The 24,249-nt window shown below is 49.6% G+C and overlaps 1 pseudogene; it reads left to right on the plus strand.

The window, feature by feature from the left end:
* The window catches only part of LOC147119064 (uncharacterized), a 72,347-nt pseudogene extending 49,611 nt beyond the window's left edge, over positions 1–22,736 (plus strand).
* Positions 22,737–24,249: the final 1,513 nt, after the last annotated feature.

Consider the following 24,249-nt stretch of genomic DNA (forward strand, 5'->3'; position numbering starts at 1 on the left):
GGTTCGGGGCCCCCCTCCGCCCCAGGCACTGGGGTGCACGGGGAAACCGGGGAGTACACTATCCCCATTTCCCCCAACACCCCCAGCGACAGCATCGGAGACAGAGTCAGGGGGCCTACCCCCTCACCGCCATCAGCCACCGACCCAGCGGACCGGGGAGCTTGAATACATTCCTCAGCCACGTCGAGCAGCACCTGGGAATGGTCCAGACTGTCCTGGGCGGGCCCAGCCTCACTGGCCTCACCCACCCCAGTCTCCAGGGCGCCCGACATGGCGAGATGTAACGATTCTTGGGTTATTTCCTCCGCGGGTAAATCCGCGGCCTCCCCCACAAGCAGGGTCTCTTCCCCGTCCCCGGGAGGCGCAGGCGGGACAGACTCATCTGTCGTACCCTCCCGAGGGACAGGCAACTCCTGCCAAACACAGATGTCAGTAACGGTAGGGGGGGGCGCAGCACCCACGGCGGGCGATGATTCCCCCCGCGAGGAGGGACATTGTCTCTCATGGTCCTCCTCCTCTCCCAGGGACTCACGCCTCCTTTTTGTTATGGAGGGACACGAAGGCTGGGAGACCTCCATACCTACCGGGGCCTCCTCCTCCGCTCCCTCCTGTCGCGCGGGTTGCTCGGGTCCCTCGAGCCCGAGCCCGGTCGCTGGTCTTAATTCTTCCACCTCAGCGGTTGTGATCACGGGCCCAGGCACGAGGCCCCCCAATCTCCGAGACTCCGCCGCCACCAGCGCAAGGTATGCGGGCGTAAGTTCCGCCAGATCGTCCGTATCCGTGTGCTCACCGAGGGGACCCGCCCTAAGGCGCTTCATCTTCTTCCACACCTTCCCTCCACACGGACGCTCTCCCTCCCCCCCGCTGGAGGCCGTCATGGCATTGGCCTCCGACGTCGACCGCGCATCAGGTGTTGAGAACGTGCGGACAGGATCGGGGGGGGAGCGGCGGCAGCGCCAGCCTTGGCCGCCTCAGATGTTCTGGCGGTCTTGGAGGCGGGGCAGTTCTTTCGTACGTGCCCCACCTCCTTACAGGTGTGGCACCGCACACCGTCCGATGTCCAAAAGACGCGGTAGGCAGCCCCCTCGTGACACACGACAAAAGTGCCCTCGGTGTCCCCCTCCCGCGCCAGCTGAACAAAAAACTGGTGCTGGAAGAAGACGTGCCGGAGGCTGGCCTCCCTGCATCCGAGCGGGATCGGTGTGATCCCCGACCTCACCTCCCCCAGTTGACGTAGGTGGGGGAGGAGGAGCTCAGCCGAAACAAAGGGCGGGACGTTTGATAAGAGGATCCTCTGCGCGGTGGCCTCGAGAGGATCCACCGGCAGGAAGGTCCCACCCACGGTGAGCCCCTTGGCTACAGCCAGGGACACCGCCCGCTCTGATGCCAGGAAGAACACAGCCTTGCCGTACATTTTCGGGGCAGTGACAATGGCTGAAGGGCCGACAACCCCAGCCATGGCCTTCACGCAAGCCTCGATATTCATGTTGGGGCGAGTGTAGCTCTTCACCCCGTGTTTTTTAGTGATGAGGCGGAAAGGTGACAGGGCAACGGGAGCAGCTGTGGCCGTGGCTGCCACACTTGCGTATGATCTTGCTGGCCCCGTCACCGGCGATGATGTGGTCGCCATCGTGGGGTGCTTATTATAAAGGGCTACACCCACCCCAAGTCACAGGCCTGGTGATGTTAACAGCCTCAGTGGTTGTTTTTCCCTGAGCAGAGGGAGCTTTAAAAGTGAAGGCACACCTCTCCCCTTGTTGATTAAATTGGGAGAGGGGCCTTCTCCCCTCTGCTCAACGGGCAATTAATAGATATGAGGTGCCTCTTTAGAGAGAAACAAAGAGAGAGAGAAAGGGGGGTGGGAAGGAGGGAGACTGCAGGGGCTGGGTCTCCACTCAAGATGGTGGGTGGGTGCTCGCAGGGGTGCACTCTCTGAAAAATAAGTCTCTATTGATGGTCTTCTTGTGGGGGGAGAAGATGTCTTCACCTGGGAAAATAAAGGTGGAGATGCCCAGGCTCAGTCCACCACCAGGTCTTAACGATGTGATAATTAAATGATGACTTCGCCTGGGCAGCTCCAGCTGTCCCAGGTCAAGCAATAGGGAGGGGTGTTTGCTAGTGGTGTGTGTGGCCTAGTTTTTACAAGAGCCACACACACTCACACACACCCCTTGATGTTTTCTTCTCCTTCTTCTTTCCCCTCCCCACTTAAATACAAAGGCCTAGAAATTGGGTTCTGGCGTAGGCAGGGCTTTAGCGCCGGAAGTTAGTGCCGGCGCTAAGTCCCCCTGAGCGCGCCAAACATTCAGTAGTGCCGCGCCCAAACGGCTGCCGGCGCTACTGAAGGGTCTTTGCGGCGGTACATCGGCGCTAACTGCCGTTTCGCGCCGCAATTCCGGCGCTGCGGCACCCGATGCGGTGCGGCAGGCTGGGGACGTGCAGGCCTCCTCCTCCCGTTAAGGAGGAGCTGCCTGCACCCGGCCGCGGCACGCGCAAATCAGCTTAAAAATGAGCCCGGCACCTCGGACAAGTGCCAGGCTTGCATCTGTTCCGGGGGGGGGGGGAGAAGTCCGGGGAGGGAGCTGCGGGCAGGCGGCCGGCGGGAAAGTGGCCGGCTGCCGCGGGGCCTTTAATGCGCCGGCGCAAACTGGAGTAAGGCACCTCTGACAGAACGTTGCTTGCGGCTGCCACGGGCGAGGCGGCCGCAACTCAATTTCGGAGTTCGGGCGGGTTACCACGGCAACCGGGACGCTGCGCACACCAATGACGTCATCGGTGCCGGCGCAGCGCTACCGGTGCAACGCCGATTTAGGGCCCCAGGGAATTTTTAAACTGGCCATAACTCTGGCGCTAGTCCCTCTAGCGCCTCAAAAGCGGCGCTAAGGCAACTGAATTTCTAGGCCAAAGTCTTTATGAGAGTGCACCATGAAACACCCACCTGTAGAAGTTTTCCAATGGCTCTCCCTCCTTCTGAACTGATGTAGGATGTTCATTTTTCTCCCCTCTCTCCCTCTCCTGTAATGGAGACCAGTTGGGGAAGCAGTGATGGAATGGCTTCCCTTTGTTGTTAGCTCTGGTCTGGTCTCCTGGGCTCTCCTCTCTCTCCTCTGGCACCCCAATAGTAGCTGCAGCAGCAACAGATGTGGTCTCTCCTCCTGAACACACAGAGCGAGAGAGACCTCTCCTCTCTTCTCTTCTGGCACAGCAGCAGCACAAGATCCTGGCTGGCTATCAGGGATCCCGGGGTTCATTAACCCGCTCCCTGAGCTCTCTCACCTGATGTGTCAGCATCTGCTGCCAATCCCTCTACACCTCCATCCCCCACCAGGATGGCCTGAGGGCACTCCGCTTCTTCTTTGAACAGAGACCTGACAGCCCCCATCCACCACCACCCTCCTCCGCCTGGCTGAACTTGTTCTCACATTGAACAACTTCTCATTTGACTCCACTCACTTCCTCCAAATCAAAGGTGTTGCTATGGGTACCCGCATGAGTCCTAGCTATGCCTGCCTTTTCGTGGGATATGTGGAACATTCTTTGTTCCAGTCCTACTCAGGTCCCCTCCCTCACCTCTTTTTCCAGTACATTGATGACTGTATCGGTGCCGTTTCCTGCTCTCGCCCTGAACTAGATAATTTCATTCACTTTGCCTCCAATTTCCACCCTTCCCTCACCTTCCCATGGTCCTCCAACTCTTCCCTTCCCTTCCTCGACTTCTCCGTCTCCATCTCTGGGGATAGGTTATTGACAAACATTCACTACAAGCCCACTGACTCCCACAGCTACCTGGACTACACTTCCTCCCACCCCGCCTCCTGTAAGGACTCTATTCCATTCTCCAAGTTTCTCTGTCTCTGCCGCGTCTGTTCTGACAATGCCACCTTCCACACTAGTGCTTCCGACATGTCTTCCTTTTTCCTCAACCGAGGATTCCCCTCTACAGTGGTTGACATGGCCCTTGACCATGTCCTTTCTATCTCCCACACTTCTGCCCTCACCCCTGTCCCTCCCTCCCGGAACCACAATAGGGTTCCCCTTGTCCTCACCTTTCACCCCACCAGCCTCCATATTCAACTGATCATCCTCCACCATTTTCGCCACCACCAAATGCATCTTCGCCTCACCTCCCCTTTCAGCGTTTCATAGGGACCACTCCCTCCGCGACACCCAAGTCCACTCCTCTACCACCCCCAGCACCTGCCCTTATACCTCCCCCCTTCCCACTGTCCAGGGCCCCAAACACCCCTGCCAGGTGAAACAGCGATTTACTTGTACTTCTTGCAATCTAGTTTACTGTATTCGCTGCTCACGATGTGGTCTCCTCTACATTGGGGAGACCAAATGAAGATTGAGTGACCGTTTTGCGGAACACCTCCGTTCAGTCCGCAAGCGTGACCCCGAGCTTCCGGTCGCCTGTCATTTTAATTCACCGCCCCATTCCCACTCAGACCTCACCGTCCTCGGCCTCTTGCATTGTTCCACGGAAGCTTAGCGTAAGCTCGAGGAACAGCACCTCATCTTTCGATTAGGCATTTTACAGCCTTCTGGACTCAACATAGGGTTCAACAATTTCAGATCATAATCTCGGCCCCTATCACATATATATATTTTTTATCCACACTCTTTGTCTGTCTTTTTTCTTCTCTCCCACACATGGCAGCTGTCTTTCATTCTGCCAGCGCAATTCACACTTCATCTAGAGCCATCATTTGTTTCTGAACCTGTCCCATTACCATCTCCTTTTAGAAACATAGAAACATAGAAACATAGAAGATAGGAGCAGGAGTAGGCCATTTGGCCCCTCGAGCCTGCTCCGCCATTCAACGAGATCATGGCTGATCATCCAAACCCTAGCACCCGGTCCCTACACCGACAGCCATCCCACCCAAGCCCTATCCCCGTAACCCCGTAACCCCACGTATTTAATCCCCCCTAACACTAAGGGTCAATTTTTTTATCATGGCCAATCAACCTAACCCACACATCTTTGGACTGTGGGAGGAAACCGGAGCACCCGGAGGAAACCCACGCAAACACAGGGAGAATGTGCAAACTCCACACAGACAGTCACCTGAGGCCGGATTTGAACCCAGGTCCCTGGCGCTGTGAGGCAACAGTGCTAACCACTATGCCACCGTGCTGCCTTGAATATCTCTTAATGTCTCTTAACCTCTCCTGCCTTCTATCCTATCACAGACCTTCCCTTTTGTTCTTTCATCCCCTTCCCCCCTTTCCCAGCCACTACCCTTGCTGAAAAATCTGTTCCATTTCCTGCTTTTTTCCAGTTCTGACGACAGGTCATCGACCTGAAACGTTAACTCGTGTTTCTCTCTTCACAGATGCTGCCTGACCTGTGGAGTTTCTCCAGCATTTTCTGTTTTTATTTCAGTCAGCACAGAGCTGGGGCTGGAATCTGGGAGAGGGGTCACAGTCAGCAGGCCTGGCAAAGGGACGGAAGCTTCACTAAAGAAGATTATTTAAAGACACATTTCCTGCAGTTTCACAGACAGCCTTGGTCACTGCAAAAACTCTGAAATGATCCGGATCCGCGGACTCTCAGGTTTGTGTTTTCCTTTACTCTCTCCCCCCTGACCTCAATCGGATCTCGGGGAAACTCACTTTCCCTCATTGATCGCGGCTCCTAACCAACACCGACTTTACAAAGAAAGCTCCGCGGGCCTGCCTGCGGCTCCGGAGCCCAGCGCTCATGCGCAGGATGGATAATTGACAGATCCCAGAGTGTCCTGAGCATGCGCGGTGCGGGCCGATCGAGCCGGGCGCCTGTGGAGCAGGAGAGGGGGGCCATGGGGCGCATGCGCAGTTTCAGCGACAAATTAGCGCGACGGTCGGAGTGCTTTCTGGAGCGCGGGGGCTTGTGGGTATTGCAGCCGCCATTACTGTTAATCCTTTCAACCAACCTGTGCAGCGGCTGGAGTCTGAAAATCAGCTTCGTATTTATACATACAGTTTGATACATACATTGTTCCCGCCTACCTTCTAGAATGTTCTGCATTATAACATCATTTTTATCTCTTATCAGCATTTGTTTACTGGCCCTTTGTCCTAGTCCCAAGAATTGTTGACATTGTGTCTGCTTCCTGATCTACTTACTGTCCTTGGGATATTGTTCGGCCGTCTGGTTTCTAGGGCGGTTACACATCTTGAGCTTCCCCTTTGTCTTGCAACATTTGCATTTCTTTATCCTTGATTAAATCTTGTAGCCGGCCCAGTTACGCGATTATGTGAGGTAACGCTGTGCACTGCCTCTCCTGACCATTTCTGTATAGAGCCAAATCCCCACCATGCACCAGCACTCCACACCAACCCCCAGACATCTTCTTTCCCCCTTCAATCCCCCCTTTGGCCCTTGGCCACGCTGGCCCAAGGCGGCCACACGGGTACTTACAACTGATATGGATTCTCAAGTTCCTCATTTTCCACCTTTTTCATGGCTCTTACTAGTCTCTCTACCTTTTGCTTTCTACATTTGCGACAGCGGTTTAATAACAGGTATATCATGACTATCACTTGTAGGCATACCAGTATGTGAGATATTATTCTTATCCAAGGGTGTACCTGCACATTTAGGCCCCAATTCCAGATTGTTTCATACCATGGAGCATTGTCCAAGTTTTTGATCTCCCTCTCAGTTTTCTTGATTTCCCTCTGTAACTTGTGGTACTGCTTAACCATATTGTTTGGTTTGTGGTTAATCTCAGTTAAGTGCTCTGGGATTTTAGGTCCTTCGGGTATTATGTAATTTTGCAATTCCCCTTTAATGTTTTCCATGGCATTGAGGGATATTTGTGGTCTCTTATGTATTGCCACTAAATGCTGGTGCCCAATTGTCACAGGAGTTCAGGGGTAGAAGCAGAAGCTTGCATTGTAGTTTCGGCACCTGAGAGGCCCATAACTGTACTGTTTCTCTTCTGTGGTCACACAGTATTCCCCTCTGCCCCAGTATGCAACATGAGTTGGCTCGTATCAGGCCTGTGTGATTTCTACAGTACAATTTGTAGTCTTATTGAATCCACATCATGCCTGTTCTCCAGTCCCTACTGGGTGCGGACAGATTAGTGTGTTTTTATATTCTTTGCATCCTGTCAGAGAATTCCCTATCAGTATCACTTCTCCACCAGGCATTGGTTCCTTTTTTGTGGCATGTCTATGGGTTGGGTAATAACTCACATGGGCCTTTCCCTGATTCACCCCTATGGGTTGGGTAATACCTTACATGGGCCTTTCCCTGATTCACCCCTATAGCTATGGGTTGGGTAATACCTCACATGGGGCTTTCCCTGATTCACCCCTATGGGTTGGGTAATACCTCACATGGGCCTTTCCCTGATTCACCCCTATGGGTGGGGTAATACCTCACATGGGCCTTTCCCTGATTCACCCCTATGGGTCGGGTAATACCTCACATGGGCCTTTCCCTGATTCACCCCTATGGGTGGGGTAATACCTCACATGGGCCTTTCCCTGATTCACCCCTATGGGTCGGTTAATACCTCACATGGGCCTTTCCCTGATTCACCCCTATGGGTTGGGTAATACCTCACATGGGCCTTTCCCTGATTCACCCCTATGGGTGGGGTAATACCTCACATGGGCCTTTCCCTGATTCACCCCTATGGGTCGGGTAATACCTCACACGGGCCTTTCCCTGATTCACCCCTATGGGTCGGGTAATACCTCACACGGGCCTTTCCCTGATTCACCCCTATGGGTCGGGTAATACCTCACACGGGCCTTTCCCTGATTCACCCCTATGGGTCGGGTAATACCTCACATGGGCCTTTCCCTGATTCACCCCTATGGGTTGGGTAATACCTCACATGGGCCTTTCCCTGATTCACCCCTATGGGTCGGGTAATACCTCACATGGGCCTTTCCCTGATTCACCCCTATGGGTCGGGTAATCCCTCACATGGGCCTTTCCCTGATTCACCCCTATGGGTTGGGTAATACCTCACATGGGCCTTTGCCTGATTCACCCCTATGGGTTGGGTAATACCTCACATGGGCCTTTCCCTGATTCACCCCTATGGGTCGGGTAATACCTCACATGGGCCTTTCCCTGATTCACCCCTATGGGTCAGGTAATACCTCACATGGGCCTTTCCCTGATTCACCCCTATGGGTTGGTAATACCTCACATGGGCCTTTCCCTGATTCACCCCTATGGGTTGGGTAATACCTCACATGGGCCTTTCCCTGATTCACCCCTATGGGTTGGGTAATACCTCACACGGGCCTTTCCCTGATTCACCCCTATGGGTCGGGTAATACCTCACATGGGCCTTTCCCTGATTCACTCCTATGGGTTGGGGAATACCTCACATGGGCCTTTCCCTGATTCACCCCTATGGGTTGGGTAATACCTCACATGGGCCTTTCCCTGATTCACCCCTATGGGTTGGGGAATACCTCACATGGGCCTTTCCCTGATTCTCCCCTCTGGGTTGGGGAATACCTTACATGGGCCTTTCCCTGATTCACCCCTATGGGTTGGGTAATACCTCACATGGGCCTTTCCCTGATTCACCCCTATGGGTTGGGTAATACCTCACATGGGCCTTTCCCTGATTCACCCCTATATTTTCTATTTAGTACAGGGGATAGGATGCTTGGTCATTACCGGTATCATCAGAACCAACCTGAGGTATTGTGGGAGGTTAGTTATACAGTTTGTGTCCGTGGGATATACTCGGATCGGGCCTCGTAATTGACATGCCGTCATGTTGCCTGAGCTACTGGCCAAGTCTTTCAATTTCTTGTTGCTTATCCAGCTGGGGACCTCCCCCTGATGTAGCTGGCTCATGTTAGCATGGACTTGGCCTGTTATCCATGACCTATAAGCGTGTCACAACATTTCCGCCTTAGTTTGCCCTTCATTATACTCAATGGCATTTATTTGACAGTTAGTGGTTTTTGCGTGGGCCTCTAGGGTATGGGTAATTCCCAGTAGGGTTTCCACTGTGGGTCCCTAGCTGACTCGCTTGTTGAGCCTCAGTGTTTGTCTGCTTCAATACCTGTTTCAGTTTTTCACTCGGACTTTCGAGTTCCCTAAGGCATTAGCTAGTGATGTCCCTGTGTTAAATACTGCTCCTGTAACTCCGAACACATTTCTTCTCCTTCTAATCCTCCTTCTCCACATTCCCAGTGCCTGGGTAGCTTGGTCTATAACATTTTGTATCAGGTTTATTTTATACAACCGCTGGGCTTGTGGGCTACACCACACTGGGGGATATATTGGTGACAAATTCAATACCACCGGTACAAGCTCATGGCGCACGTTAACATATAATATTCTGCCATTGTCCACTAATACCAGTCCTCCTTTTGGTGCTGGGGGTGCCTCTGGACATTCCATAGAAACATAGAAGATAGGAGCAGGAGTGGCCATTCGGCCCCTCGAGCCTGCTCCGCCATTCAATGAGATCATGGCTGATTATCCAAATTCAGTACCCGGTCCCTGCTTTCTCCCCATACCCCTTGATCCCTTTAGCCTTAAGAAATATATCTAACTCCTTCTTGAATATATTTAATGAATTGGCCTCCACTGCCTTCTGTGGTAGAGAATTCCACAGGTTCACCACTCTCTGGGTAAAGAAATTCCTCCTCATCTCTGTCCTAAATGGCTTACCCCTTATCCTTAGACTGTGACCCCTGGTTCTGGACTCCCTGGCCATTGGGAACATCCTTCCTGCATCTAGTCTGTCTAGTCCTGTTAGAATTTTATAAGTTTCAATCAGATCCCCTCTCATTCTTCTAAACTCCACCAAGTATAAGCCCAATCGACCCAATCTCTCCCCATACGTCATTCCTGCCATCCCAGGTATCAGTCTGGTGAATCTTCGCTGCACTCCTTCAATAGCAAGAACATCCTCCCTCAGATAAGGCGACCAAAACTGCACACAATACTCAAGGTGTGGTCTCAGCAAGGCCCTGTACAACTGCAGCAAGACATCCTTGTTCCTGTACTCGAACCCTCTCGCTACGAAGGCCAACATACCATTTGCCTTCTTAACCGCCTGCTGCACCTGTATGCTTACCTTCAGCGACTGGTGCACAAGGACACCGAGGTCTTGTTGCACTCCCCCTTCTCCCAATCTATTGCCGTTCAGATAATAATCTGCCTTCCTGTTTTTGCCACCGAAGTGGATAACCTCGCATTTATCCACATTATACTGCATCTGCCATGCATCTGCCCAATCACCCAACCTGTCCAAATCATATTGGAGTTTCTCGGCATCCTCCTCACAGCACACACGCCCACCCAGCTTTGTGTTGTCTGCAAACTTGGAGATATTACATCTAGTTCCCTCGTCTAGATCATTTACATATATTGTGAATAGCTGGGGTCCTAGGACCGATCCCTGCGGTACCCCACTATTCACTGCCTGCCACTCGGAAAAAGAGCCGTTTATTCCAACTCTTTGCTTCCTGTCTGCCAACCAGTTCTCTATCCAAGTCAATACCTTGCCCCCAATCCCATGTGCCTTAACTTTACACGCTAATCTCTTATGCGGGACCTTATCGAAAGCCTTCTGAAAGTCCAAATACACCACATCCACTGGTTCTCCCTTATCTATTTTACTAGTTACATCCTCAAAAAATTCCAGTAGATTAGTCAAGCATGATTTACCTTTTGTAAATCCATGTTGACTTTGTCCGATCCTGTCACTGTTTTCCAAGTGCTCTGCTATTACATCTTTCATAATGGACACTAGCATTTTCCCCACTACCGATGTCAGGCTTACCGGCCTATAATTTCCCGCTTTCTCTCTACCACCTTTTTTGAATAGTGGGGTAACATTAGCAAGGGTTTTGGCGTGGTGGTGGCTGTGGTTTGTAATGTGGTTCGTCTTGTTGTAGATGATGCTGTAGCCGCTGGGGTAGTTGTGTTTGGATTGCAGGCCTTCCACCAGGGATTGGCTCCTGCTCCACCCCTGCAGGGTGTCTGCTCGTTTTCAGGTTTTCCGGGTGGAGCCAGCACCATTGTGGTATCACCCCTCTTCCAGCAAGCCAACCACTGGCATTCAGTCTCGTTCCAGCCCTCGAGGCAGACTGGTTTCCCCTCTGAGCAGGGAATGCACATTGGTGTTTGGTGTACGAGCATCCTGTTGTTACGCCAGCGCATGTCCATGCCTCCCTCTGTGTTGCCGGTTAAAGTTAAAGCTATGGCAAATATCAGTCGTAACTCCATTGTGGTGGTTTACCTGTGGGAACAAAATGTGGTCTTGGTCGTCACCAGGAGTTAGTGGCCGTCTATTAAAGCAGTTTCTTATGCCCTTTATTTTTTAAGCTGGGACCAGTGTTTCCACCGTCCTTTACCATTCATATCCACATATACACACATATCACTGGTCATTATCACTTCATAGGATCCTGTCCACCGCAGGGCAAACCCTTCTTTAAACATTTTGAGAAAGGCTATATTGTCTCGGGTAAGGCCTGCCACTATTCCTGAATGTGCTTGGAAGCTCTGGAATTTCCTTCCCCATATTCACTAGCCCATTCTCCTTTGTTCTGTGTTATCCCCATTTATCTTCTGGCATTTTTGCTCCTACTAATCCTTCGACATCCTTATTATTTTTCCTTTTTCTGGGCTATTATGAATTCATTAGTTCTCTTATTTAATTCACAATACGATCGGGTTATTATTATCACTGCTTTCTCTTCTTTGTTTTTCTTTTCGCCTTCCCACCATTCTTTTTGTTTGGCGGGGACAGCGTTGGGATCCCAATTACTTGCTCGCATTCGGGCTTATTCATTTTGGCCACATATTCAGTCAGGGACCCTTTGGTCCCCAATCCATCTCTCTATCCCCTATGGTTATTTGTTGTCAGGGGTATCTTCCCCTATTTTTTCCAAGACTCTCCCGAGTGAGACGGATACTTGTAACTTATACCAGCTTTCGCAACGTTACTCTGTGTTGTCAGAGATCTTCCCTTTTTTTTCCCAAGGCTCCCGAGTGAGACGGATACTTGCAACTTATACCGACTTTCACACTGTTTCACAACGTTACCGATTCAACCTAGATAACACAGTATTAGTAAGAGTCGAGTCGTTTCTCCTGGGGTTGTGATCCGCAGGCTGCGTGGAGCCTCGTTCAGACCTGCAGATTCGGATCTCTCGGGCAGCTGACACGGAGCAGACTTCTACTTTGTCCTAACTATGCCTGGCCATTTTAAACATACTCACGCGGTTGACATGCTTCTGTCTGCCGGTGTCTGCCATCCGCTGCCAGAGCCTGCCGACTACACCAATTGTTGTGGAGGAATTTGAAATCACTCGACACAAGTCGGAGATCGAGAGTCCAAACAGCCTTTATTCGCACCGGTGGGAAGACAGCCTGGCCATTTTAGTCAAGCTTCTTCAAATTGTTACAGCAGTTGGTAGATATTTAAACAGACAGTCTGATGTGCTATACATTGTTCACGTCTACCTTCTAGAATGTTCTGTGTTATAATTTCATTTCATTCTTATTAGCATTTGTTCACTGGCCCTTTATCCTAATCCCAAGAATTGTTGACATCGTGTCTGCTTCCTGATCTACTTACTGTCCTTGGGATATTGTTCGGCCATCTGGTTTCTAGAGCATCCCCTTTGTCTTGCACCATTTGCATTTCTATGTTTTTGATTGTACCTTGCAGCCGGCCCAGTCACGTGATTATGTGAGGTAATGCTATGCACTGCCTTTCCTGACCATTTTGTATAGAGCCAAATCCCCATCATGCACCAGTACTCCACACCAACCCCCGGACATCTTCTTGCCCCTTTCAAGGGTGATGGGGGTCTGGAATTCACTGCCTGAAAGGGTGGTCGAGGCAGAAACCCTCATCACATTTAAAAAGTATTTCGATATGCACTTGCAATGCTGTAACCTACAAGGCTACGGACCAAGAGCTGGAAAGTGGGATTAGGCTGGGTAGCTCTTTTTCAGCCGGCACAGACAAGATGGGCCAAATGGCCTCCTTCTGTGCCGTAAATTTCTATGATTCTATTAACGTTTCATGTCAATGAACATTCGTCAGAACTGGAAAAAGTTAGAGATGTAACAGGTTTTATGAAATTACAGAGGCAGGGAAAGCGGAGGAAAGAACAAAATGGAAAGTCTGAGATAGGATGGAAGACGGGAGAGAGTAAATGACAAAAGGGATGTTGGTGGATGTTGTGTATGTACCTTTAAGAGAAGAACTGATTCTATACTGCAGTACCGGCAGTGACCACCCCTGTATATAAAGCCATAGCAGGCTTCTGTATTTCAGTCTTGAATTACTCTCTATTCAGTAAATACCTGTTTTATTGTTCTCCTGCAGTCTGAGTATTATTGATCCTCGGACATTACACTGGCGACGGGCAGGTTTGAACTCACCTGCAGTACTGCATCACCTCACGGGGATCTTTTCCCTGAAGAGAAGCTTCTTGGAGGTCGAAGTCAGAACGGCGGGCGTCGACCGCGGGCAACCGCCCAGGGATCCATCGGAGAGTTGCAGGGGAGGCTGTGGAGAGTTGGGCCTGGCTCCCCAGTCGAGGTGTTCCAGCAAGTCGTGCTGGTAGCAGGTAGTGCGCTGACCCTTCCGGACTGCGGCGGGCTCGGGCTGGATCGAGCGGCTCTGCAAAGGGGCTGTGCAGCGTCGTCGGGAGGAAGAGAGAGAGAGAGGGTGGAGTGCACAGGGCACGGTCGGTGCTCAAGAACAGGGCAGCGTGGAGAGGATAGAACGCGGGGAAGGAAAAGTGAGACGCGCCGAAGCCGCAGGTTGCCGCCATTACCCTGTAGAATGCTAGGAGCAGTGTGGCAGCAAGGGGAAGAAGGAAAAACACGGGAGGTGCCATTTTATTCCATCGGGGAAGAAAGGAAAGCGCGGGAGGCGCCATTTTATTACATTGGGGAAGAAGAAAAAGCGTGGGAGGTGCCATTTTAAATCACCCAAGATGCCGAAGAGTGGCAGTATCACTGCTTTCAACAACGAGGTAGAAGACTGGACCACGTATGTGGAAATAATTGAAGTGTACTGCAATGCCAATGAGGTGGCCAATGGAAAGAAGGCGTCGGTATTATTAAATTTGATGGGCACGAGAACGTACGGCCTATTGCGGAATTTAATTACCCCAGCTAAACCAATGGAGAAAAGTTTTGAAGAGATTGTTCATATCTTACAGGAACACCTAAACCCTACACCGCTGCTGATAGCAGAAAGATTCAAGTTCCATAAAATAAACCAGCACAAAGATGAGAACAATGCAGCACGGTGGCATAGTGGTTAGCACTGTTGTCTCACAGCGCCAGAGACCCGGGTTCGAATCCGGCCTCGGGCGACTGTCTGTGTGGAGTTTGCACATTCTCCCCGTGTTTGCGTGGGTTTTCTCCGGGTGCTCCGGTTTCCTCCCACAGTCCAAAGATGTGCGGGTTAGGTTGATTGGCTATGATAAATTGACCCTTAGTGTTTGGGGGATTAACTATGTGGGGTTACAGGGATAGGGTGGGATATGTGTTGGTGTAGGGGTTACGGGGATTGGGTGGGATATGTGTCGATGCAGGCTCGATGGGCCGAAATGGCCTCTATCTGCACTGTGGCATTTCTGTGATTTCTGTGATTTCTGTGACTATCTTACGGAACTACGCAAGTTATCGAAGCACTGCCAGTTCGGAGCAGGACTGGCAGACACCTTGTGGGATAAGTTTGTCTGCGGGCTCCAGAGTGAAGGAACCCAGAAATGACTACTTTCGGAAAAGGACCTGACGCTAGAACAGGCTTTCAGCGTGGCAGTATCCTACGAAGCAGCAGTACGGGGAGCTGCGGAAATACAACAGAAACCACAGGAATACAGCACTAACAAAATGGCGTATGGAGCAGAAAAGTGCTATCGCTGCGGCAGAACAACCCATGATCAGAAGGACTGCTGGGTTAAGGACAAAGTATGCAGGCAATGTGGGAAAATGGGACACATAGCAAGAGTCTGCAGGTCGGGAAAGAAAACCAACACTACAAGAACTACTAAGGAAAAGTACAAGAAAGTAAAGAAATTGACAGACAGTAGTTCGGAAGATCAGGAGGGTGATAAGGACTCCGGGAGCAGGAGACTAAGTTGTCTAAAGTTACACAACGTGATCGCAAAGGAGGATCACCGAAACATTTGGGTCACCCTCATGATAGCAGGGTCCCCAGTAAAGATGGAATTGGACACAGGATCAGCCCTAACTGTCATGAATCGACGAGACTATGAGCGGCTATTCTCACACATACCCTTGAAGGACACGTCCATTGTATTGAAGACATACACGGGGCAAAAAGTCTACCCCAGAGGAAAAATAAGGGTGCCAGTTGAATACAACGGCAAGGAAACACAGAAACTGTATCTATATATACTACCAGATGGAGGACCACCATTATTGGGACGTGAATGGATCCAAAAAATACAATTGGATTGGCATTCCATTCAGGCGCTAACTGTGACTGATAAAAAGGATGACGACGTCACACCTGGATGACTGTCAAAAATTCTAACTGACGCGAAAGAGGTGTTCCAACAAGGACTTGGGACTCTAAAAGGAGTAATGGCAACGATAAAAATCGAAGATAACGCAAACCCAAAATTTGTTAAGGCCAGACCAGTACCTTACGCGATCCGCCCAGCCATTGAAGCAGAGCTGGAGAGTCTGGAGTGTTCGGGTGTGCTGTCCAAGGTGGACTGGAGCGAGTGGGCCACACCCATCGTTCCTGTAATGAAGAAATCATTGAGCAGCACGCCTGGGGAACCAAAGAAGGTTCGCATCTGTGGGGACTTCAAGGTAACTGTGAACCCAGTCCTGCACACAGTACAATATCCACTTCCATGGATAGAAGATATTTTCGCCTCACTATCTGGAGGGAAACGCTTTACAAAGATTGATCTGGCCCAAGCGTATCTACAAATGGAGGTGGAAGAAGCGTCTAGGAAATACCTCACGATAAACACTCACAAAGGCCTTTACCAGTACAATCGACTGGTATTCGGGGTAGCATCAGCCCCGGCTATTTGGCAGAGGGCAATGGAACAAGTCCTGCAAGGGATCCCGGGGACCCAGTGTTATTTGGACGACATCCTGGTTACGGGCGAAAATGACAGTGAACACCTTGCCAACCTGGAGCAGGTGCTCACGAGATTACAGGAATATGGGCTACGAGCCAACCGCCCCAAATGCGAGTTCTTCAGGAGACAAATCTCGTATTGTGGCCACATGATTGATGAGGAAGGGTTGCATAAGTCGCCGGACAAGATTGAGGCTGTAGTCGAGGCTCCAGCACCGGAAAATGTGTCGCAACTGAGGTCGTTCCTCGGGTTGGTGAACTACTACCATAAGTTCTTGCTGAATTTATCTACAATTCTGCACCCACTGAACGCCCTACTGCAAACTGGAGTAACATGGAAATGGAGTGATGAGTGTAAACGTGCCTTTCAGAAATGTAAATGCCTAATCACTTCAAAAGAAGTATTGGCCCACTACAATCCAACACTACTGATTCAGTTAGCATGTGATGCGTCTCCCTACAGCATCGGAGCGGTGCTGTCGCACAAATTCCCTGATGGTTCAGAGAGGCCAATAGCCTTTGCGTCGCCCTCGTTAACCTCAGCCGAGCGTAACTACGCCCAGATTGACAGGGAGGCCCTCAGCCTGGTGTGGGGGGTGAAGAAGTTCAATCACTATCTGCACGGGCAGAAATTCACCCTACTGACTGATCATCAGCCCCTGGTCTCCATTTTCAACCCAAAGAAGGGTGTTCCGGTGATGACGGCGCAACGGCTGCAAAGATGGTCACTTTTTCTAGGGGCACATCAGTACGACATAGAGTACAAGGGTATGAAACAGCATGAAAATGCTGATGGGCTGTCGCGCCTACCGTTACCTATGGTAGAGGAAGCACCTGCAGTGGACCCTGTTGAGATATTCCATGCAACCATAGTCGAATGTCTACCTGTTACAAACTCAAGTATAGAGAAGGAAACCCGAAATGACCCGACACTCTCTCGGGTCTATGATTTGACGGTGAAGGGATGGCCAGCACATGGCGACTCACTGTTGCCAGCATTCTCGCCAAGGAGAGAACAGCTGTCAGTGTGCCGGGGGACCTTGATGTGTGGATCCCGAGTGGTAATTCCACCCAAGTTGAGAGATAGAGTGCTCAATGAGCTTCATGAGGGTCATCTGGGAGGGGTAAAAATGAAGAGCCTAGCCAGGGCATTTGTGTGGTGGCCGGGAATCGATAAAGAAATCGAGGATATGACCAAGAGATGCACAGGATGCCAGAAGGTCCAAAACGCTCCACCACAGGCCCCGCTACATCCATGGGAGTGGCCCTCATCTCCATGGCAACGGGTACACATTGATTTTGCTGGTCTATTTATGGACTCAATATTCCTAATCGCTGTGGACGCCCATTCGAAATGGCCAGAGGTCATCAAAATGTCCTCCACCACCACGGAGAAAACTATTGCAGTCCTACGGACCATCTTCACCAGGAATGGCTTGCCAGAACAGATTTGCTCCAACAATGGGCCACAGTTTGTGTCAGAGGATTTCCGGAGGTTTCTGAGGAATAATGGGGTGAAGCATTACACATCTGCCCCATATCATCCAGCCACAAATGGATTGGCTGAGAGCTTTGTTCAGACCTTTAAAAAGGCCATAAAGGAAATGCATAATGACGACATACAACTACAACACAAGGTGGATAATTTCTTGTTTGCTTACCGGAATGCGACACATGCAGTCACCAACCAAGCTCCAGCCATAATGTTCTTCAACCGAAGGCTAAGATGTCGCCTGGATTTGCTCAAACCAAACATAAGACGAGATGTTGAGAATAAGCAATTCCAGCACATAAATGAGAAGCCAACCAGGAGCTTCAAGATAGGGCAACCAGTCTTGGCCCGCGACTACCGAACAGAAAAATGGCAGCCAGGAACGATATGCACACAGCAGGGACCACTAATGTACACAGTGGACGTTGGAGAGAGCATCGTGCGATGCCATGCTGACCAGATTCTAGAGTCACAGGAACAAGCCAAACCCATACCACGAGCAGGTGCACCTGGTAATCAACCCAAAGTACAGATTGCGTCTACCTCAGAAGCAGTGGTATTGGAAGCTGACGAACCAACCAATGACAATGAGCCAGAATCAACTCTGCCGCAAGAACAGGATACTCGAGAAAGGCGCTATCCAGTCAGGATCAGGAAGCCTCCTCAAAGACTGAACTTATAAATGATTATTTCAGTTGATGTATATTGTACAGAGAAAATTGTAATTGTAATTAGTTATTATTTAGTTGTTAAATGAATGTTATGTACTGTTTATCTAAAAGGGGAGGAATTGTTGTGTATGTACCTTTAAGAGAAGAACTGATTCTATACTGCAGTACTGGCAGTGACCACCCCTGTATATAAAGCCATAGCAGGCTTCTGTATTTCAGTCTTGAATTACTCTCTGTTCAGTAAATATCTGTTTTATTGTTCTCCTGCAGTTTGAGTATTATTGATCCTCGGACACTACAGTGGACGCCAAATGGAGATGGTAATGGGACAAGTAAAGAAACAAAAGATGGGTCTAGAGGAGGTGTAAATGGGAATATCAGAATCATCCACAACAACTGCCATCCGAAAAAATGGGGGCAGAGGTTATGATCTGAAATTGTTGAACTCAATGTTGAGTCTGGAAGGCTGTAGAGTTCCTAATAGAAAGATGAGGTGTTGTTCCTCGAGCTTACGTTGAGCTTCATTGGAACAATGTAGGAGGCAGAGGACGGAGAGTTCACCGTTATAGTGGGGCGGAGAATTAACCCTTCTCTATGTTGTGTGTTTTTTGGTAATGGTAGAGTGCCTGTGGGAGTGAGGTCGATTTTTAAAGAGACAGTGTGTGGGAAGCGATTCACTCAGTCATGCACCAATGTTTGCACATTGATAGACCAGCTGGTTCACACTGGTGATAGACCTTTCATTTTTACTTTTGCCAAACACTTCACGTTTTAAAGGGTTTTCTTCAAATACCGACAACGACCACAATGCAGCTACTATCAGACTCACCGATAAATGGAAAGTTTCTCCTTCTCCACGGTTTCGAACCCTGACATAATTTTAAAGACCTCTAACAGGTCTCCTCTTAGTCTTCTCTTTACCAGAGTAAAGAGCCCCAGCTTGCTCAATCTTGTTTGCTAGTTGCATCCTCTCTGGTGACACCTTTGTAAATCTATTCTGCACTTTCTTCAGTGCTTCAATATCCAGTTATATGGAGACCAGAACGGCCCACAGTACTTCAAGTGTGGTCTAACCAAGGTTCTATATAAATGTAACATTATGACGCTGCATTTGTATTATATTCCTCTAGAAATGAACCCCAGTGTTTTCTTTCCACGCTTTATGGCCTTATCAACTTGCGTTACTACTTTTAGCAATTTATGTGTTTCCAGATTTCTTTGCTACTTTACTCCATTTACTTTCTTACCTTCTTAGGAATAGGTGGCCTCCTTATTCCTCCCACCAAAATGAACCACCTCACATTTCACTATATTGAATTTCATTTCCCATTTATCTGCACAGTCTGAAAGCCTGTTTATGTATTCCTGCATTTCTGCGCAGTCAAAATTATTAGCTATATATCACCCAATTTGGCGTCATCTTGAAATTGCGACAATATACCCCCAATTTCTGAGTGCAGTTTATGGTAAACAAATATTTACAATTGGGGCAGTCAAAGGCGTTTACCCAGAATCCCCCGCGCGGCAGAATGTGCCCCATCAATGACCACAGGAGCTCAGTGCACAGGCGCAAGACTGGGCGGTGCTCTGGGCATGTGCAGTGCCAGTGGAGGCTTTGGGCTGATGAGGAAGACACGGTTCCAGGAGGCGGTAGGAGATTGTGGGCTCGGGGAGGAATTGGACCCGCGGCTGGGCTGGGAAGCTTCATAAACACCCGGTGTAGGCCTCAGGCCCCGAATAAAAGCCCACAGGCCCCGTGTTTGCCCCGCGGTGACAGGCCCGGCCGCCCGGGTCAGCGGGGTCACTGGCCGCCATCTTGGGCAGGGCAGGGTCATGGCGCATGCACGGCCATCTTGACCAGGAACAGTGAGTGGGCGGGGCTTCAGGGTCCCAGTGAGCAGGAGAGACAATCATTGACTCATTGATTTTATTCTCACTCTGCACACAGCGGGTGGAGAACTGAACTCAACCAGAGCAGAAGGAGAGGGAAAACTGGGAGTGGAGGAAAGAAATGTTGGAGATGGTGCAATGGGTTTGGATTTCAGCACAGGGAGGAGGGAGAGTGTGTGGGATGGGGATTTACAGCTTTGGGGTTAAAATGTGTTATTTTGGTCATATTTCTAGGTTTGCCATTTTCTGCCCACAGGGCAATCACAGGGCACTGACCAACACCTCACCTTGTCAGAATAGGGCAGGTGGAACCGAGCCAGAGGCAGCTCTGGGACTTCATCTTCTGAGCATTGGGTTGGGAAACAAGAATGCCATTGTTTATTGGGCCCTGGCGAGCACTGCCCTCCTCCCACAATTTTAATATTTTGATGCATCTGTCTATTTATATACTAGGAATGTTTTAATTGCTTTCACAGCAAAATGCATTTATTATTAAACCTTCACAGAAGGCAACTATGGTAACAATTGAATAAAACTCAGAGAGTTGTCGGGATCGGGAACGCTCTACCTGAAAAGGTCATGAGCTGATTCCATCAATGAGTTTAAAAGGGAGCTGGGCGGGTACTTGAGGATGAGGATCTTACAGGGTTACGGACAACAAGCAGGGATGTGGGACTAAGCACGAGTGCTCATTCTAAGAGCCAGCACAGGCCCGATGGGCCAAATGGCCTCCTTCATGCTGTACGTTTCAATGATTCTATGAAAACTAACAGAACCAAACAAAGAAATGATCTTCCTTGGTTATTGATCATTTCACTAAATTTCAACAGAGAACTCTATACACCAACAACAATTTACATTTATATAGAGCTTTTAAAACATCTCAAGGCACTTTACAGTAGCGCAGTCAGACAATAATCGACACACATACTTTGTTTGATAGTTGAGAAGAAGAGCAGGGATGTATTTAAGGGGAAGCTGGATAAACACATGGGAGAAAGGAATAGAAGGAGATGCTGATAGGGTGAGATGAAGAGAGATGGGAGGAGGCTCGTGTGGAGCATAAACACCGCATGGACCAGTTGGGCTGAATGGCCTGTTTCTGTGCTGTACAATCTGTGTAATTCTATGTAATAAGAGAGGAAAGAATGTTCCATAGAAACTGGAATTATCTGTTCTGCATTTTAATCCTGAACTTACAGTGATGACTTTTGTAAACTACTTTTACAGGGAATATCAGCAGCCTTTGAATGTGGATGGAGAAATATTTTCTGTCTGTCTGTCTGTGGGAAAAGATTTCAAAGATAAGTGTGACTGGAAAAGCACTGAGACACACACACCGAGTGAGAGTGTTCCAGTGCACTGACTGGAAAAAGCTTTAACCAGTTACACAGCCTGAAAAAACATCGCACCGTTCACAGCGGGGAGAAACCGTCCACGTGTTCTGTGTGTGGATGAGGCTTCAACTGATCGTCCAACCTGGAGAGACACAAGGACACCTGCACCATGGAGAAACCTTGGGAATGTGGGGACTGTGGGAAGGGATTCAGCACCCCGTCCTGGCTGGAAACCCATCGACGCAGTCACACCGGGGAGAGGCCGTTCACCTGCTCCGTGTGTTGGAAGGGATTCAGTCAGCCATCCCACCTTCTGACACACCAGCGAGTTCACACAGAGGAGAGACCGTTCAGTTGCTCTCACTGTGGGAAGAGGTTCAGGCAGTCATCTCACCTCATTGCACACCAGCAAAATCACACTGGGGAGAGGCCGTTCACCCGCCCTGTGTGTGAGAAGAGATTCACTAATTCATCCAACCTGCTGACACACCAGCACATTCACACTGGGGAGAGGCCATTCACCTGCTCCGTGTGTAAGAACAGATTCACTAATTCATCCGCCCTGCTGAGACACCAGTGCATTCACACTGGGGAGAGGCCGTTCACTTGCCCTGTGTGTGAGAAGGGATTCACTCAGTCATCCACCCTGCTGAGACACCAGCGAGTTCACACTGGGGCGAGGGCGTTCACCTGCTCCATGTGTGAGAAGGGATTCACTAATTCCTCTGACCTTCTGAGACACCAGCGCATTCACACTGGGGAGAGGCCGTTCACCTGCTCCGTGTGTGGGAAAGGATTCATTCGGTCATCCCACCTGCTGATACACCAGCGCATTCACACTGGGGAGAGGCCGTTCACCTGCCCTGTGTGTGGGAAGGGATTCTCTCAGTCATCCCACCTGCTGTCACACCAGCGAGTTCACACTGGGGAGAGGCCATTCACCTGCCCTGTGTGTGGGAAGGGATTCACTCAGTCATCCAACCTGCTGAGACACCAGCGAGTTCACAAGTGACTGCAGGAGTTGGATTCTGCTGTTATTGCTGCTGTTAATCACATCCAGGACTGAACCATGTTCATTGTGACAGTTGGGGTTTGTTTCTGCTGATGTTAATAACTCCTGTAATTGGGCTGGAGTTTAATATTCTGGATATATAGCTGATTGAGTTGGCGGGTCTGCAATGTTCGTTTAAGAATTGATCTTTCTGATCTTTCCCCTTAATTTCTGATGAGAGTCCCTGAATTATTTTAAAATAAAATTATGAACTTTTACTTCAATCGTATATTAATCTTTTGTACAAAATCTACAATTCACTGTCTGAAAGATTCCACGGATTAACATCTCCAATTAGAAAGTGCTGATTAATCCTCGCTGACAATTCTTACTGACTTGCACATTACACACAGTGGCACCTCCATTATCCACCAGAAAGAAGGGGAATGGGAATTGGTGGAGAATTGAGAGTCCCCAAATGTTGCCCCTCCCGTCTGGTACAGCAATCCCCTCGGCACGGGAATGGAGACAAGTCCAGTTATAGTGATGGGATGAGTTAAAGGTATTTACTCAGATGGGCAGAAGGTGGGAAGTGGTGTTCCACGGGGATCGGTGCTGGGACCACTGTTGTTCATCATTTACATGAATGAATTGGACTCGGGAATCAGAGGTACAATATCAAAATTTGCAGATGACACTAAATTGGGGGATGTAGTTAATACTGAGGAAGACTGCGATAACATCCTTGTAGAATTATTCAGTTGTGTTCAGTAAATAGCAGCATCTTTTAATTTGCTTTGACTGATCACATCACTATATAGTTACGTGAATAACAGAAATCATTAACAGCTCCCAATTTCAGAATTATTAGATTCAAATTCAACTTCTTCCAAGTACAATCTAACATTTCAAAAATTGTAATGGATGTAGGCGAGATATTAGGACTGTTGTCTAACACAATCCAAACACAGTGACACACAGACAGTTGGGCAGGTGTAGCTTCACAGCGAATCCTTTCAAGCCTCACTAAAAAGTGGCAGACTGGCAATCCATTGTTCACTAATGGAGTTGTGATCTTTGTAAATTAAGAAAGGAAATGCATGGAAATGTGTCAAAGAGTTGATTAACAGAGTGGGGCATCATCTCCCTTTGATTTCTATTTCTGACACCAGGCAACAGAAAAAGGTCATTACAAGGTGACATAAACAGACTCTTCAGGTGTGAGACATCAGACTTCAGAACAACACGTCTGCCAGCTCTGGCCACAAACCTCAGTACAGTCAACCTTTCAGCAGCTGCAGCCCTGATTAAATAACTAGTAGTTTAACATGTCTAGTAGAGCTTTTGTGTCAAAATAGAAGAAATGTGTTTGTGACACACACACCATTAATAATGACATCACAATGTGATTGTGAGGGTCGATTATCGCCTCTTTAACCCGAGGTGCCCACCGGTCGAGGAAGGTATCAAGTGAACCGGTGCACACCGCCTGCTCCCTCTCCAGGGCCACCCGGGCACGGACAAGACCACGGGAGAGAGGCAGGCAGCCAGAGTGACCCGCCCATGGGCCCAGCCCATCCTGGGCCTACAAATTGCTGTTTTCACCAGGCCCAAGAGCAGGTCCAGGAGAAGATCCTCCGACTTACCCACCCCCCTCCACACCGGGCGGGCAAAGATTAGGAGCGTGGGGCTAAAGTGTAACCAAGAGTTGAGGAGCAGCCCCTTCAGGTAACTATACAGTGGCTGCAACCTCTCACACTGAAAATATACACGGCCCGTGGACTCC

The sequence above is a fragment of the Somniosus microcephalus genome, chromosome 4 (assembly GCF_052327205.1).
Source record: "Somniosus microcephalus isolate GS21.2 chromosome 4, FLI_Smic_1.0, whole genome shotgun sequence".
Lineage (NCBI taxonomy): Eukaryota > Metazoa > Chordata > Chondrichthyes > Squaliformes > Somniosidae > Somniosus > Somniosus microcephalus.